This window comes from Sitophilus oryzae, unplaced genomic scaffold (assembly GCF_002938485.1).
Source record: "Sitophilus oryzae breed Bouriz unplaced genomic scaffold, Soryzae_2.0 scaffold_1177_pilon_pilon, whole genome shotgun sequence".
Classification (NCBI taxonomy): Eukaryota; Metazoa; Arthropoda; class Insecta; order Coleoptera; family Curculionidae; genus Sitophilus; species Sitophilus oryzae.
Window position 1 is genome coordinate 14,533 of NW_022145812.1, and position 18,352 is coordinate 32,884.

Below are 18,352 nucleotides of genomic sequence, written 5' to 3' on the forward strand. Positions count from 1 at the left end.
GCATAAGTTTCTCCTTCGATAATTTAAAAAAAAATGTTATTGTTACATTTGACAAATAACAATAAATATATAAATTAAATCTAAAAAAAAACGATTTTTGATTGACCCTGCTATTAAATTGTAAAGAAAGCGATTACCATTTTACAGTAAAGTTTATTTCTATACCTTTAAACTCAGTCACAAGCACCGCACACACATTAATTCTGAAAAGTAAAATGTACAGGGTGTAAAAAAAAAAAAAAAAAAAAAAAAAAAAAAAATTTAAAATACTTTATAATAATCCTCAGGAACCAAAGATTTACTAACATATTTTTAAACCCTTAATAAATGGCCCTGTTTTGCCCTATGAAGCAAAAATGAAATAAAATACTGGTATGTTCCATAGAAAAAAATAAACTCTGTGGTATGGATCTTAGTTCTGAACAAGACCCTGTAATTTCAAAAAATTAATTTTATTTTTTTAAAAAATGGTTAAAAATATACCCTATTAAATTATTTTTTCTACGTCTTTCCGCGTTTTCGTAAATCAACCGAGGCGAATGAGAGGCGCCACCCTGTCCATTATCCCGGTGATCCAAATTGTGATGTCTAACTTACTTCTTTTTCTGCTATCTCAGTATATTTAAAACAGTTCATTCAATTATTTTCTACATCAAACCTCCCTAATGTTTATTATTAATGACACGACCTATGCGTGATTATTAATTCTCATACACTGTCAACTTCGTGTATTAATATTGTTAAAACATCTGTAGTGTATTTAATTAAGTCATTTATTATGTATTCTCATATGTGTTTATGTTAGTATATTGTTTTACATAATTTAAAAATTAGACCATTCTTTCGGCAATATTTTGTTCGTGTGTAGAAGATGTCGCATTTAAAAATTTCAATTCTCTATGTCGTAACAAACCGACCTTAACGTGTTAAATTTAATTAATTTTATAAAGACACCAGGAATTAGAAAAATTAAAATAACTTTTTTTTTTGTTTAGTTTTTGTCACAGCCTATTTATAACGAGCCTGTCATACAGAGAAACTAAGAAAAATGACGAGAATTATGCAGGGTGTCATTGAAATGAAAAAAAAAAAAAAAAAAAAAAAAAAAAAAAAAAAAAAATATACAAAAAAGTTCCTATAAAGTTTTACGTGGAAAAAAACACCAACGCTGTTTATTGTACAAAAAGTAAAAAAAAAAAAAAAAAAAAAAAAAAAAAAAAAAAAAAAAAAAAAATACAATATACAATAATAAAAAATAAATGTCTTTACAATACAAACAATTCAAAAAAAAATTACGTCATAAAATTACAAACTATAACATATAGACATTGCAGAACATCAGGGGTATCTAGAAAATTTTACAAAAGAAAACTGTAAAAGAATATGACGATAGATTACAAATTCTATTTAATAAATAAAAAAAAAATTATATAAATATTAAAAATACTAGAAAAAGTAAAAAATAAAAAAAAAAAAAAAAAAACAAATATAAAAAATTAAAAATTTTTATATTTTCGATGATTAAACTATCAATGCAAAAAAAAACTCGTTACCGCATATAGCTCATCTCCGAGTAAGTATGATTTCACGAGCTTTGCGAAATCGGAAACCGCCACACATGAACATGACTTGATTATTCGAACCTGGCAATTATGATTTGTTGACAATTTTCTTGCATTGGTACATTGGCCTAACTAGTTTTGAGCTCGGGGTTGGAAGATAAATATCGTGCTCCGCATTCATAAGTAGATAGTTGTGAGAAGGCCTCTCCGAAATAGAGAATATGTGCTTGCGGATTAAGCAAACGGATTCAAAAATGAATAAGGAAGGAAGAGTCACAGTATTTTGAAATTTTTAAAGAAATTCTGGCAGTGAGTTCTACTGTTTAGTCCCAATAAGTATCGAACTGCTCTCTTTTGGAGGAAAATGCATATTAAGGGAGTTAGGAGCACTGAAAGGGTGAATTTTGAAAAACGGTTGCTTTGAAGTTGTAGGCTTAAAGAACGAGATAAAATTTTGAAAAAAAAATCCTTTGCCATAAATTTTGACCCTAAATCAAATGGTGATACTGGAAAATGAAAAATTATTTGGAAAAGCGGAAAGGGTAGATTTTCCAAGGGTAGGGGGTTGTTTCGCGAATAACTTTTTTGAGTTTATTTTTTACAACGTAGGTTCATTTTTTGAAAACTACATACTTTTTCCTACAAAAAAGGTACTCTTGTTGTACATCGCCGAGAGTGATGGTTTTCGAGAAAATTGAAGGCAAAGAGTTTGCTCTGATGGGTTGCTAACTGGTGAATCAACATAAACTTATGAAAGTTATGGCGGCTCAAAAGTAACCAATTAGCTATCAAATAATTAATTGAAAAATCAAAATTTCATTATTTTTAAAACTTAAATGCTTTAAAAAACGAAATAACCCACTATATCTCTACTTCTGGGACCACTTGAAAGCTTTGGTTTACTCAGTAACGATTGATGCTGAAGAGCAACTGTGGCAACGCATTATTTACTGTTCCAATCAAATTCGGACAACACCAAGGATATTCCACATGGTACGCAGATTTTGGAGAAAAAGAGCAGATGTCTGCATTGAAATGAATGATGGTCACTTTGAACATTTACTATGTTGAAATTTGAATTGAATTTTGGTAATTGGTTTATTTCGTTTTTAAAGCAAAAAGATGTTTTAAAAATTATGAAATTTTGATTTTCCAATTAATTATTTAATAACTAATTGATTACTTTTAAACCGCCATAACTTTCATAAATTTATATTGATTAACCAGTTAGCAACCTATTAGAGCAAATTCTTTGCCTTCAATTTTCCCGAAAACCATCACTCTAGGCGATGTGCAACAAGAGTACCTTTTTTGTAGGAATGGATATGTAGTTTTCAAAAAATGAACCCACGTTGCAAAAAAAAATATATATATATAAAACCGGGTTCATAGCGTCCTACGCCTTCCGGTACCCCTTTCTTATTCTCCCAATCCCCTGGATGAAGGTTTCTCTCCGACATAGCTTTATGTATTCCTCCGATCCATGTTGCTTTCGGCCTTCCCTTTTTTCTCCTTTCTGATGGTATCCATTTCAGAACTTTCTTCGGTATTCGGTCCTCACTCATTCTTTCTACATGCCCATACCATACCAGCTGTCTTTTCTATATTTCATTTATTATGGTTTGCTGGAGATGCATAATTTCCCTTATCTTTATATTCGCTACTCTTTCCATTCTTGATATTCCCGCAGATCTTCGCCAGAAGTCCATCTCGAGTGCTAATAATCTTTGTTCCATTCTACTAGTGAGCTGCCATGTTTCACATCCATATAAAACTATACTTTTCAAGATGGAATTATAAATAGTGTGTTTTTTCTCATATGAGATATGTTTGGACCATAATACGTGGTATTCCCATTCCTCTGCACGATCTTCTCCATTTTTCTAGGGTTTCATTCAGATAGATCTTAAATAACATCGGGGATAGGCAGCAACCTTGTCGTAGGCCCTTAGTTACAGGAAAACCTACAGATAGCGCCGTACCAAGTTTTATTCTTGATGTTGCCTCATTATATAGCTGTTTAACTGCTTCTATCGCTGTGTTATTTATAGAGGATTTTTCGAGGACTTTCGAGAGCTTTTGGATCGGAACGGTGTCACACGCTTTTTTAAAAGTCAACAGAGAGCAGATGTACATCTCTATTGGTTGCCACTTTTTTCATTTATATGGACCAAAGTGAATATATGGTCCATACACGATCGTCCCGTATGGAACCCTGCCTGTTCTTCTACCTCATACGGTGCATACTCCCTTTCAATTATATTTCGCAGTATCTTTCCATATAGTTTACTCATAGTACTTGTGATCGAGATGCACCTATAATTGGAGCATTCATCTCTTTTTCCCTTTTTGTGGATTGGTGTTATCCACGCTTCTTTCCAAGTTAGTGGTATTGGCTCACCGTTTATATATCTTGTCATTAGTTCTTTCAGGTGCAGTATTAATTTATATGATCCGTTTTTTAATAATTCTGCTGGTAATCCTTCTGGTCCTGACGCTTTTTCATTTTTCATGGATTTTAGTGCTTTTTGTTTGTCATCCTCGTCGATGGTTATGTATTCTCCTTGTATAGTGCAATGTTTAGGGGAGTATAAAATGTATTTTTCTCTGTCTTCTTTTAGTTCTTTTGCGTTGTGTATTTTCCATTGTTCTATCGGTATCGGATGTATATTTGTGTTGTGAGATGTTTCTTTTCTTAACGTTCGGATCAGATTCCAGGCTTCAGACGACCTCGCAAAAAAAAATAACCCCAAAAAAAGTTATTCACGAATCAACCCCCTACCCTTGCAAAAACTACCCTTCCCGCTTTTCCAAATAATTTTTCAGTATCACCATTTGATTTAGGGTCAAAATTTATGGCAGACGATTTTTTTTTCAAAATTTTATCTCCTTTTTTAAGCCTACAATTTCAAAACAACCGTTTTTTAAATTCACCCTTTCCGTGTCCCTAACTCCCTTAATATGCATTTTCCGCCCTATTCTTATAGGAACTTTTTTTACTATTTTTAGGAGTACTATCACCCCCCGATTTTTTTACACCATTTCAATGACACCCTATATTACGCTGGTAGTAGTATTTTCAAACATTAATATAATTTAAGGCTTTGCAAATTATCTAAGAGAAAAACAATTAGTAAATGAGCCGATAAAATACAAGAACCCAGGTGTTATTTTTTTCATGTAATAATAAAACAATCACGTAAATTAATTAATGATAGTACTCCAACTGCCGGCCAATAAAGCCAATAACAATCAATTACAACAAATCTAAGTCATTAAAAACAGTAATAAAGCTAAAAGTAATTTATTTTTTAATTATAACGTAGGGTTAAGCGCACTATGGAGTTAATTACGTAACCAAGCGTTATGTTCATCGAGCGTTAATTGATGCTGAATAAAATTTACGTTAAAATGCAATTTTCTTTATTATTTTTTCTTATCTCAGATTATAAATAATATCATAAATAATAATACTACGAAATCAATAAAAGCTTTTTATCGGATAGAGCTTGACGACGGCGGCGTTCGTATTGGTCTTAGCGTTTTCGTGCCACTTTTCATCCGTAATTTTTTTACGTCAACGGAGAAAGATCGTACGATAACAGACGTTTTGACACTTTTTTGACAAATTTAATTTAACCTTAATAAAAATATAATAGTACCAGAACTAGCACCGCCGAGAAAACGAGAATTATAAAAAAGCTGGTTCTTTATTATATCTATGCTCTCCTGTACTCTACTGACTAAAGTGCGGACCGTCTGGCTGCCGGTAGACTACTGCGCATCACATCTGTACAGGGTATCCCATTTTCGTGTGTTTTATGGGATTTCTCGTTTATGAGTAGAGATACAATGATGCGATTTTCACATTACTTTGCTACTTTTTTATGAAACTAAATATGCTACACATAGTATAGACTATAAGTAAAACAGCGAAATCGTTATGGAAATGAAAATATAAAATGACATCAATCAAAAGCAAATCGTATATCCGATGAACGGGGGCATGAAAAAGCAATAAATTTAAAAACTTCGTAATTTTCTAACCAATTGAAGTCTTTATATTCAACCAATAAAATTCATATCGTATAGTCGGACAACGGATGCAGGAAAATCAAGCTTTATGCGCAAAATCGAGGATAGCCATACATACCATCCTTTTTTCAATGTCAATTGACTGTCAATCACCGCGACCTTATAGATCTATTGTGCTCTTTCTTGAGTTATAACTGATTCAGTCTCAGGGCTTTGACAAAAGCCAGCATCTGAGACGGTTTCACAGAAGTTAGTTCTTTATCTCCGATATCAGTCGTACTAAAGTTTATGATAAGAATGGTTGTCGTCTTGACCCACTCAGTGCTGAGGGGTTCTAGTGTTTCCCCATTTTTTCATAGAATCTGCATTCGCCCTTAGTTCCAATCTACTGAGGTGTTCATTAAAAACTTCGTGATAATCGGAAGACTACCCTTACAGAAATCAAGAAAAATCTTTGATTTTTCTCGGTCATAAGTCCTGAAAAATTTCTTCGAGTGTCTGAGACGGTTGGAGGATTCCCATTCCAGGTTACGGATGGAATCCTCCAGGATTTTCAGTTCCTGTTTAAGTTGGTTTCCACTTGAGGCGGAACTGTTCTAGCAGAATCGTTTGCTTTTTCACTTATTGCCTTCTATTTCTTGGTGGTCTGGCACCAAGAATAGGAAAACTTTATTTTCTTTGCCTAATTTAGCAGTTATACTTCTTCCATAGGCAATACTTCTTCCATAGACAATACTTCTTCCATAGGCAATACTTCTTCCATAGGCAATATTTCTTCCATAGGCACTATCTAAAGTTTGCCTGAGATCTAACAACTTTGTGTAGTGAAAGAACTGTGTTGTGAGGTGTTTTACATTTTATGTTTCTTAGGGGATTTTTATTTTCTCAATATGAATACAAAACGAAATATCTTGTAAAATTACAAAAAACACTTTATTGTTTACTTTGGATGGCATAAAAACAGTTTTATTTGATTAACAAGATGCAAAAGAAAATAGAATAACAAATATCTATCCTGATACAACCTACGGTGATAAAAATTTTCCAAAACATCTGACGTACCTACCGAAACAACACTAAAAAAATCAACATCAATAAATAAAAAATATCTAGTTTAATTCGGTCTGCTACGCCATGATAATCGTGTCTGAATTTCTAATTCGTTTTAATTAACCGAAATGAATTTTTTATTCCGCCGGCCGGTGGGATTTCTCGGCACAGGCTTCCAGTTGACAGATTGAGGTTAGAGCTTTATTTATTGTGTCAAAATTATAATAGGTTTAAGTTGTTGTCCGCCGAACGAAGATGATCTAATAAATTTAAATCTAATTTATGACATTCCGTGTGGTCGAGATTCAACAAGATTTTTAACAAGAAATCTGTTCAAAAATAATTTACGGTAGTCGTATAAGCGATAACATCTAAAAGTGTTCGTTTACATGTTTGAAATTGTGTTAAAATTATCTTTACGACTTTAATTGGGATGTTACTTTTCCGAGTCACTTTTTTTAACAAACGCGTAGAATTTTCTTGTAGTAAGAGAGCAAAATAAAACACTAAAAAAAGAGACTGACATAAAGTGACAAATTCAACGAATTTAACCATAGTTTCTCGATATACCGGGTGCGTCTCAAAAGTGGCTCACTCACTGAAAAAAAGGATATCTCAGTCGAAATGAATATGACTTTGACCCAAAAGATTGGCGCTTTTCAATAGGGCCAAGAACGACGTTTCTTTGCCCAAAGCATTAACTATCTTTTCATAAGCTTTAAAAAATTACTTTAGAGAATAGAAGAATCTATCTGTCCAAAGTATTTCACTCTTGACCCAAAATGAATATGCAAAGAAGTTCTTGCTACAAGAACAATAGTCTCTTTGATTCATGCAAAAATTCTTGATTGAAAAGGGACATTTCTTGATTAAAGAGACACTTTTCTTAAATCAATAGCGAATACTATTGACTCAACTAAAATTTATTTTGATCTAAGAGAAGTCTATACATCATATACTGGCATATTACGAGGTATATTATTTTCTGATAAATTTAGGTTTTCCTAGACTGTAGTAAGTAAAGTGATATTATTTTCCTCGATAGTAGTTATTTCTGCTTCTTCACTCGTTGGTATTTTTTGGGGTGGTTCATCACTCTACAAATTATAAAAAAATTTTACATCACGATTAATCAAAGTAAAGCAAATAAATTATTAAAATTATAAGCTTTGGTCACATTTTCAATTTTTTAATACGACGACTTGAAATTCTAAAATTTTTGTAATTATTTGCATAAAAAAATCGATACCTATATTCTTATTCCATCTATAGTCACACATGCATTATCTAAACAGGTGCATTAGGTAAATGTCTCTTACCTTCAAATATAGCAAATAAATGCTCTAATTTCCATTTTTTCAGAAACTCCTTTAAAGAATCCATATATCCTAAAATTTGACCATAAAAAATGACAAATGCATATTAATAACAATCACTAATTTGTTATACGATATGCGTTTAAAAAGCAAATTATGCAAAATTCCAAGCAACAAAACCCGTGCGTACTATGATGTGCAACCTATGAAACGCGACGACGTACGATTGATCGGACTGCCGACTGATTGTACATACCGTCCTTCGTCATCGTCTTTGCGTGTCGTTATTATTTTTCATCAAAGGAGTATTTAGCTATTGGAAAAATGGTCATGTTTCTTGACCGTATTTTTTTTATTATCTTAAAACAAAGTAACTTGCACTTGGTTGAATGAAAATAGATTCAAGAGAAATTTTCGAATTTTTCAAGAGAACCAGTTTTCTTGAGTTGAGAGAGTTTTTCTTCAGGCAAAATATTTTCTTTTACGCTAAAATAAATTCTCTTGCCACTAATTTTTTTTTCTCAAGAACGATGACCACTTTAGTTCCAGTCTATCTTTTTTATCAGTGCTCCTATAACTTTTATATTTTCTTAGATAAAAAATTGAGATTTGGTATGTTAAAATATGACATAAATCAGAATTAATTGACGTATTCAATTGCTTTTGGTCACTTCCTGTTTCACCTGAAATGACTACAACTTTCGATCTTTAAAACCACCCTCAGTATATTTTTACTTCATTCGATAGAAAATGACACTTTGACAATTTTAGCTTAAAAAATCGTATTTTAAATCTCAATCTAGAGTACCATGGATGTATTAAAAACACTAATTTTTAATCAAGGAGCCTTGGAAAAATAGATTTGAGCGTCTAATGATTTTCGTGTCTTGTCCGGGCCCGTTATAAGATACCCAAATCGTATTTTTAATCATATCTCAATTTTTTCAAAAGGAAAAAGGGTGGCTCATTAGCATATTTGGAGAAAAGCATTTTTTACGAATAATTTGGTACCACACACTTGCATTTCGGGTCAAATTGTCATTATAAACCGCATGTTACAATCTCAAATAAACCATATGCGAAAATGTCAAAAATTGACATATGATGTGTCATTTTCTATCGAATAATGTAAAAACATACCGGTGGTGTCATTTAAAAATCAAAAGTTGTAGTCATTTCCGGTAAAACAGGAAGTGACCAAAAACAATTGAATACGTCAATCAATCCTAATTTATGTTATATACTTTATAACATACCAAATCTGGTTTATTTATCTGACAAAATAAAAAGTTATAGATAGGGGTGAGCCATTTTTTAAACGCACCCGGTATAATTACTTCCAAAGTATTACTTTTAACACTTTTTTTATTATGTGCAATGTTTGAAATTGTTTAAAAAATATTTGTAGCGTTTGGAAAAAAAAATAAAATGTTCTATTCGGGGTAAAATGTATTTTTGTGCCTCGCTTGTAGTGTCCAACGTACAGCCTAGCCGTAAAAAGAATCATTTTTACTCCTAATAAAACAATACAAGGTGAGTCTAAATAAGTGCAAATTTTTTTAGGGGTAGTATATTTCGAACCCAGAAATAAAGCCTATGAGGATTATTTGCCAAATTTTTTTTTTGAAAATTTGTGGATTTTTCTTAGTTTTCAGTTAAAAACATAATTTCTTCATAATATGGCAACATAGAAGAATAGAATAGAATAAGTGGGAGGGGGGTTAATCTCTGCGACCTTAGAGATCTATTGTGTCCCCCTTTCTTGAGTTATAACTCATCATACAGTCCCAGGACTTCCTACGGAGACCCGTGTCCCTCACAGTCGAGGAGCTACGACCGAGGCCGGGTAGACGAAACGGTAGCTTGTGTCGCCTGTTGGGTTTAGACGTAGGAGGTAGGCTCCCGACCCTTGGAGGAGGTGGTAGCTTGTATGCCACTTGCGGAGGATGGTCTCACGCAAGTGTCAGCCACCTCTCCTGTAGTTCTCTTTGGGTTTGACCCCTTGGAACTTTCATTGTTACTGTTCCCAGTGTCGCTAGGGGGTTTCCCCACAGCTTCACCGATGATGTTTTTATTACTATTATTACCAGATCTCATAGTGTTCCTATGAGTCGCTAGGGACAGTCGGTCCACTTCTACAGAGCCCCGCATGTAGAAGTAAGGGGTAAAATACAATGGGGTGCCCCCCGGTGCCCCAAGATTGAGGCTGTCCGTAGCCCCGCCCGGTATCGTTATATCTCTTGGTGCAATTCCAAACCAAACGACACTACAGTCAGAGACAAGACGATGAGTGAGATGCTTCTTAGACCAAGCCAAGTGCTAGGGGGGATTCCCCCCAGCACCTGACCAGGAGCTTCCCCACCAACGACAAGGTTTTGCATCTCCTAGGGGAAGTTGCATCTCCTAGGGGAAGATGGCAACATAGATAGTAGATTAAATTTACAAGAAAGAAAAGCCAGAAAAGATGCAGTGGTTCTTAAAATTTAAGCAAAAAAAAATTTTTTTTTTGGAAATTTTAAAAAGTATAATAACTTAGTTATTTTGGACTTCTTTGGAAAGCGGCAAAGAGAAAAATATGTTTCTTTTATGGAGATCTACCAGCTCTGAGAATATTTACACTTATTTAAGACTCACCCTGTATATATTCTATTTTATTTGGTAGAGTTTTTTCCAAGAAATAAACCTGTCCCTAAGGTATATATGTATAAACCAATAACATTTGATGCAATCTTATACCGGGTGCGTCTCAAAAGTGGCTCACCTCTATAACTTTTTTATTTATTCAAATAAAAAAAAAACAGATTTGGTACGTTAATATATAACATAAATTAGGATTGATTGACGTATTCAATTCTTTTCGACCACGTCCTGTTTCACCGGAAATTACTACAACTTTTGATTTTTAAATAGCATCCTCGGTATAATTTTACTTTATTCGATAGAAAATCATACTCTGAATATAATGACATATCATATGTCAACATTTGACATTTTCGCAAAATTGTATTTTAAATTTCAATCTAGAGTGCCATGGCTATATTAAAAACACTAATTTTTAATTAAGGAGCCTTGGAAAATGTATTTGATCGTCTAGTGTTTTTAGTGTCTTTTCCTGGCCGGTTAAAAGATGCCCAAATCGGATTTTTAACCATATCTCATTTTTTTCAAACGGAACGAGAGTGGCTCCTTGGCATATTTGGAAGAAGCATTTTTGTACGAATAATTTGGTACCACACACTTGGTATTTCGAATCAAATTTGTGTCATGTTGCAATTTCAAATAAACCTCATTCAGAAATGTCAAAATTGACATATGATACGTCATTCTATTCAGATTGTCATTTTCTATGGAATAAAGTAACAAGATACCGAGGGTGCCATTTAAAAATCAAAAGTTGTAGTCATTTCCGGTGAAACAGGAAGTGACCGAAAACAATTGAATACGTCAATCAAGTCCAATTTATGTCATAATACTGCCACAGCCAAATCCGTGTGGTTTTTTTTTATCTAAAAAATAAAAAAGTTATAGGGGGTGAAGCCACTTTTGAGACGCACACTGTATATATTTTTTTCCATTTGTTGTGAAAGTGACGCCCAAGTATACAAATCGATACAAATGTACATACATTCTCATTTTTTTTTCATTTTTTTTTTTTTTTTTTATTTAAAATGTATTAGGAAAATAATTTCAGTTAAAAACAATCATGATCGAGCAATAATTGTGCCTTAACACAATTGACGTCGATTGTTTTATAAGACGTAAAGAAAAAACCTGCTGCGCGCGATTTTAAAACGGGATCAGGCTAATTTAACAAGTAGCGAAGCATGTATTTGATCAAGTCATGGTTCTGATTACCCTCCAGTTGCAATGATGGAAAAATTAAATGATTAAACACTCCACAGGGATTGATAGTTCGTGTGTTTTCGTAATGTCTGTACGAAATGCCATTTTAGTGTAATCATTGTTTCGCATTGGTTGATTATACGTTTCTCAAAAAATGTCGAATTGTTATCAGTCAAATAACAGCTGTTGTTAATGTAGTAAGAAAGGTTTGAATACATATCCATATAGAGGGTGAGTCTAAAAAAGTCGCAAATATTTCAGGTCCTGGTAAGATTTCTCGATCAAAGTCAAACATTTTAAGAACAGATTTTCTCTAACTGCGGTGCGTTTCAAAAGTGGCTCAACCTTTATAACTTTTTTATTTTTTTCAGATAAATAATCCAGATTTTTTATGTTCCAATCAACAAAATTTATTGAGCTGAAATTTGCCAAAACTTGCGCAAAGCACAGGTGTAACACATTGCCTTGTTTCATTGTAGGATGTTATGCAAGGTTTCAGGTAGCTAATCTTTCCGGCGAAATCAACAATTGCTAGTGCAGAGGTTGCTTTCACAATTATTATGAAACGTTGCTAATGTAACGTTCAAGAAAGTAGTAATTTGGGATGTATTATAAGCAATATTGTTAATTTTACATTTTTTTTTTTTTTTTTTTTTTTTTATATTATTAATTAATAATTAACTGACTTATTTGCTTAAAATTAATATGCAACAAAATAGCATAATGTTTGGATAAAAATAACCAGCTTCATTCATCAGAGGGAAAATGTAAAAATTATTTTTTTATATTTAACTTATCAATAATTGCATGACAGGGAACAGGTCGAACCTGTGACAGTATATACACGTATGAACGAGTATGTTTTGTGAGGAAGAACGACTTACATCAGGTAATAGGTTATAATCAACAGAAACATTTAATGGGTATTAATTATAGACTTTCAGATAGGTACAATATACATTTTACTAAATATTGTATGACCGAAAAACATAAACAATATCTATACATATGTAGGTATTATCTCTGTATATCCATTGACTTAGAAAAATTAAAAGTGCTCGGTAAATATACCTACCAGAAGGCAATTTGCAAATCAAATTGAAAAAAAAACAAACGTAAAAATCTTAAATTCATAAATCACTTACTTGTTTAATAAGCTACTGTCAAGTATTGAGAACTTACTGATCTTTTCGGCTGATCATTAAATAAGGAATTACTCAACTCTGACCTCCGAGTCGTATTTCTAAAAAAAAATCTTAAAAGTTGAATGTCTGAAATATACAAAATATATAGGTACAGGTATAAAATTAATTTTTATATTTCTTGTTCAAAATACAAAAAGAAAAGTATAACATTAAATGTATGTAGAAGGAAAAACTTAGTATTTGTTAAATGATTTTTTTGATCTTTCATATTTTTGTCTTCTGCATGTTGACTTGGTCCTTATTCATGGTTTCATTCCTTCTTCGGATAAAAAGTTTTGAAATCTCATATCCAGACTCAGTTTTCTAAAGTAGTAAAAATAAAACATCAGTGTGTAATAAATAAAGCAAATGAGAAAGGACTACTCTTCGTGACAGTATCTTTGAGGCAGCGTGATATCTCCACCGTTATGTCCACTTATTAAAAATTCAGAATGAGATAAAAAAACATCATAAAAAATATTTTATAATATTTATTTTACTTGTTAGTGAAATATTTATTTGTGATTGTTAATTTTTAACTGTTATAATATCCTGTTTCTATTATGGCTCAATTAACAAAAATGATGATATTCCTAGACTTATTCTCTTGTTGAAATATTAGTATTTTTAACATAGCCATGGCAACTTGAAGATTGAAATTATAATATTTTTTTTTTTTTTTTTTTATAAAATACAAAATTTTATTTTAGAGCAAAAATGTCAAACGTTGACATATGATATGTCATTCTATTGAGACTATCTTTTTCTATCGAATAAAGTAAAAAAAATACCGAGGGTTCCATTTAAAAATCGAAAGTTGTAGTCATGATGGGATTTCATAGTGCACGAAACTTGACAGCATTATTTCAAATACTTCTGAATAAAAGCCAAAACGGAAATTGACTGTGCCATTTTCAAGCAATGGCAAATTTATATCATTCAACTTATCCTAATCAGAAAGAACGAAACATGTTTTTTTAGTCTAGAAATTTCGGCAATTCCCAAACGCGAAATAGATAAACCCCATTCATTACAATAATCACAGTTGCGGCATCTCGTGTGCCATGAAATAATTCAATTCATCCTCTTCGTGCGCTAGTTTTCTGTTTTCCGCGCCTGGCCAGCGGTTGATGGCGATCACGGGCACCGCTCCATTATTTCGTACAATGTCTAACAGAGTGGTCGGTTCGCATCCCACGTAACCTATACACAACATATTAAAAATACTTTTAGTTCTCGCGGTGTTATCCGGGTATATCTGGAAAAGAATTTAATCGCCCCGATCGTCCGAATTAAATAAAAGTTTTGGATCAAAAGAAAATTCGCATGCACGTACGACAAATATTTGGGACTAGGTAGATTTTTTTTTTGGTTTTAATTTTTTTTTTTTTTTTTTTTTTTTTTTTTTTTTTTTATTTTATTTTAATCTAAAGTAAAAAATAAAAAAAAAAAAAAAAAAAAAAAAAAAAAAAAAAAAATGGCGCCAAAGACGGCTGGGGATGACAAATTGATTGGTAACTTAGACAAGGTCAAGCACTAGACATCAAAAACTTCTTCTTCCTTCTTTATCTGTTTCCTCAGCCTGGTTTCCATCCAGTGTTGGATATAGGCTTCTTCTAGGTTTTTTCATACTTCGCGATCTCCAGCCAATCTTATCCATTCTCCTCCCGCCACTGTTCTGATGTCCAATCGACCAATCTCTTTTTTTGGTCGGCTCGCACTTCTTGTTGTTCCCCTAGGTCTCCATAGAATGAGTTTTTGAGGCACATCGGTCTGGATCCTGTATTGCCACATGTCCGATCCATTGCACTTCAGACTTGTCATTCTTTTAAAACCACATTTATTATTGCTTTTTGAACGTTGTGGTGTGTTCGCACATTTTTTCCCTCTATAGAGTGACCCTAGACATGATTCTTTCCAATCACTACTTTGTGCAACGTCGCAGCTTGTTCTGCTGTTTTTTTTCGGAGTTGATTGCGCTCAAGTCTCTAGATCCGTACGTAAGCACAAGGGTAGGAATGCAGCTGTACGTAAACCTTTCTTCTTTAGGTGATGGTGCACCTGTCCTTTTTAATCCTTGAAATATTACTCAATTATTTCCCAAGGTGCCCTACCTCATTGTTGATGCCCAATGGATCCTGCGTTTGAACTCCGTGGTATTTTTGTTGGCTTCTTCTTTTTAGACCGGCAGGCTCATTTGATTTTAGACCTATATAGTAGTTATATTGAGTGTGGATGGTGCTGACGTGTGTCATGTGGTGTCACGTTTTACACAACGGTGTTGGTGTTCTACGGTAATGTTTTATTGTGCCTAGTTTGGTGGTTGGTGCGTCTGGCATGTATCATTCGGTCTTCTGTCAAGTTCATTTCAAACAGCCAATTTAATCTTCGGAGTTGGGCGATGTGGAATTTTAGCTATTCCTTTAGATGGTGTTTCATGGTTGAGTGTCTTGAATTGGGTCGGTGCTCAGCAAGGAACGAGAATTCGTCTGCGAACCTAAGATTGCTCAAGGTGTAACCACCATCGATGTTAGACACTATTTCCATTCTAAGCTTTTGCTTGAAGACATTGTTCCAGTTGCGAGTGATGAAATAACTTTGTGGAGAGATTCGGTATGTCCTTGTCCTCCGCCCTTTGCCTGAGTGTTTTTTCTGATTGTGGAGGTATCAACGGGCTAATATACTTTATAATATTCGAAATAACATCAAGATAATTTTTTGAATAAGTTGGATGATATCTGGAAATGCCGTATTTCTCGTCGTCCTCCATTATCGTAGGCTTAGAAAATGACGCGAGTGTTTACTGGGGATGCTATCTGACAGGCGTATGTTTTTTGTAGGTCGGTATCAAATGAAGCAAATGTATGTGTTTATAGGTGGTTTACTTGGGTGTGATGTTTTTTTTCAACGAGCTGTTTTGAATTGTTCTGCTAAGATGATCGTGGATGTACTAAAACACTTTTCCATTCAAGCCTGCCTGTTCTATAGGCTGTGGCGCTGATAGGAATTCAGTTTCGTAGTCAGTCGGTTGTTGATAATCATAGTGAAGAGTTTGTATAGATGGTTGTGGAAGGAATGGGCTTTATGTCCATAGTTCCTCCATATGTATGAATCTCCTGTTTTCGTTATATATAATGACTAACTTCTTCGCGGCTTTTTTCCAGTGCTCGATTTCTACCCTCGCATCAGACTTTGATTTAACGAATGACGTTCCCGACGGCGATCCACTAATTGGCTGGTTGTGTTTTCGCCCATCTGTCAGCAGTTATTTTGGTCATCGGTGTGTAATGAGCGGTTATTGCCTGTCTGGTTGGCGTGGATGTGCTAGGCTTGCCATTTTTTATTTGTTGTGTTTTTTTTTTTTTTTTTTTTTTTTTTTTTATATATTTTTCTTGCATTCTTCCGAACCTACGGTTGTAATTGTTTGTTTTGCTGTACTCTGTCTTTGTTTGGTATAACAGACTGATAAAGTTGCTCGTAGAATTTGTGTATTCATTCTAACTAGATTCTCATTGTTGTGTCTGTTGTTATAAATGCGTTTGCTGTGTTTGTTTTTATCGTTTATTATTTTTTGTTTTCGGGCGGCATTTCGCATTAATGCGTTTAACGATTACTTTCATGCTTGATTATTTTTCGAGCGGTTTCGCTAAGAATTTGATTTCGTCTTAATTTATGCATCCCTTAGATCGTTATCTATTATAACTTTAGAGCCAGTTTACATAAAACGTTAATACCCGACGCTTTATTTGCTACTTTTTCGCGACTAATGAAGACTCTTAAAGAAGTGGTGATTTATCTTCATATTGAGTTAAAATTATTTTTAAATGGTGTAATTTAAAATTCGACAAAACATATTTTTTTGGAAATAAGTCATTTAATAGCCATTTTTATCAAATATATTTTGTGTTAAATTAATAATAATAGTGATACATAATATATGGTGTAAATCTCACTTTTATTGTATCGATATAGGCTGTCATGATTGAAGAATTAACTGAAAAATGATAATATATATGATATATTATTCATAAATTCGATATCGTCAATCTATAAAACAAACTATTTTAAATCTAGACAAAATGTTGCTATAATTTCTTTGCATGTAGATTGTAAATTATATGGGACTTATTGGAAGGCGGAATTTAATCACCGCGACCTTATAAATCTATTGTGTCTCTCTTTGTTCAGTTATAACTCATCATAAAGTTACAGGGCTTTAACAAAAGCCAGTATCTGAGACGATTTTACTGAGGTTAATTCTCCATCTCCGATACCAGTCGTACCTACCAAACTTTGTGGCATCAATAGTTGTCGTCTCGGCGCACCCAGTAATGAGGTGTTCTGGTGTTTCCCCATTTTCCCTATAGAATCTGCATTCGTGTCCTGTTAAATAAAAATTCCTTGACAATCCGAAGATTAGTGATAATTTTTTCGAGTGTCTTAGGCCGTTAGAGAATTCCCATTCCACCGAGTTTTCAAGGTCTTTGAGTTGGTTTCCACTTGGGAAGCAGAACAGTTCTGACCCAGTTAGTGAAGTGTTCGCTCTTTTCCTAGCTACATGGTTTGTTTTTTCAATACCTTTTATCCTTTGGTGGCACCTAGAGTCAGAGGAATTTATTTTCTTTTGCCAAATTTCTTTGGCTGCAAAGAGCAGTACTCTTTCTGTATGAGACTTTGAAAAATTACGTTGATCGCTCTGTATTGTAGAATTAATGATATTATAGAGTTTCAAATAATGAAAGAAAATTAAATTCTTACTTTCAGGCTTCAAATCATGAATTTTCATAAGCATTATTGAACAAAAAAGTGAACCACAATCTCCTTTAATAAATAGTTATTGGTCATTTAACTTATTTTACGATATAACGGATGTACGTCGAAAACCAGCAAATCGAGAAAGAAAAACGCTAATGAAAAATTATTACCCTGCTATCGCCGGCGAAAAATTAGTATTCTTAATGACACATCCTTACGCGGTAGAATTAAAATGGCCCCATTTGCAGGCCAAATCGTAATGCAGATATCGATTACAAAAGAGCGAGCTGAAGAACCGTGACAGCCGATCGACGCAATAAAGTAGCGAGGAGTGTGATTTTGCCAAAAGAGCATTTTTTCCCGTTGTACCTCGTGGTTTTACGAGATACAGCCATGTTTTTCCCTCCGTTCTGCTCGGAATAATAATTACGAAATGTTTTATTGACCTTAAATATTCTTGGACCATCGTCAATTTGTCAAAAGTTTTTTGTCCGAAAAAGTTAAATCGATCCGATTTTATTGGAGGTGGATAAAAAGTCTTGTTCGTTTCTCCATAAACGTTTTAAAATATGGGTTCGGAAGGAAACGGAAAAAATGTCACTTCGAC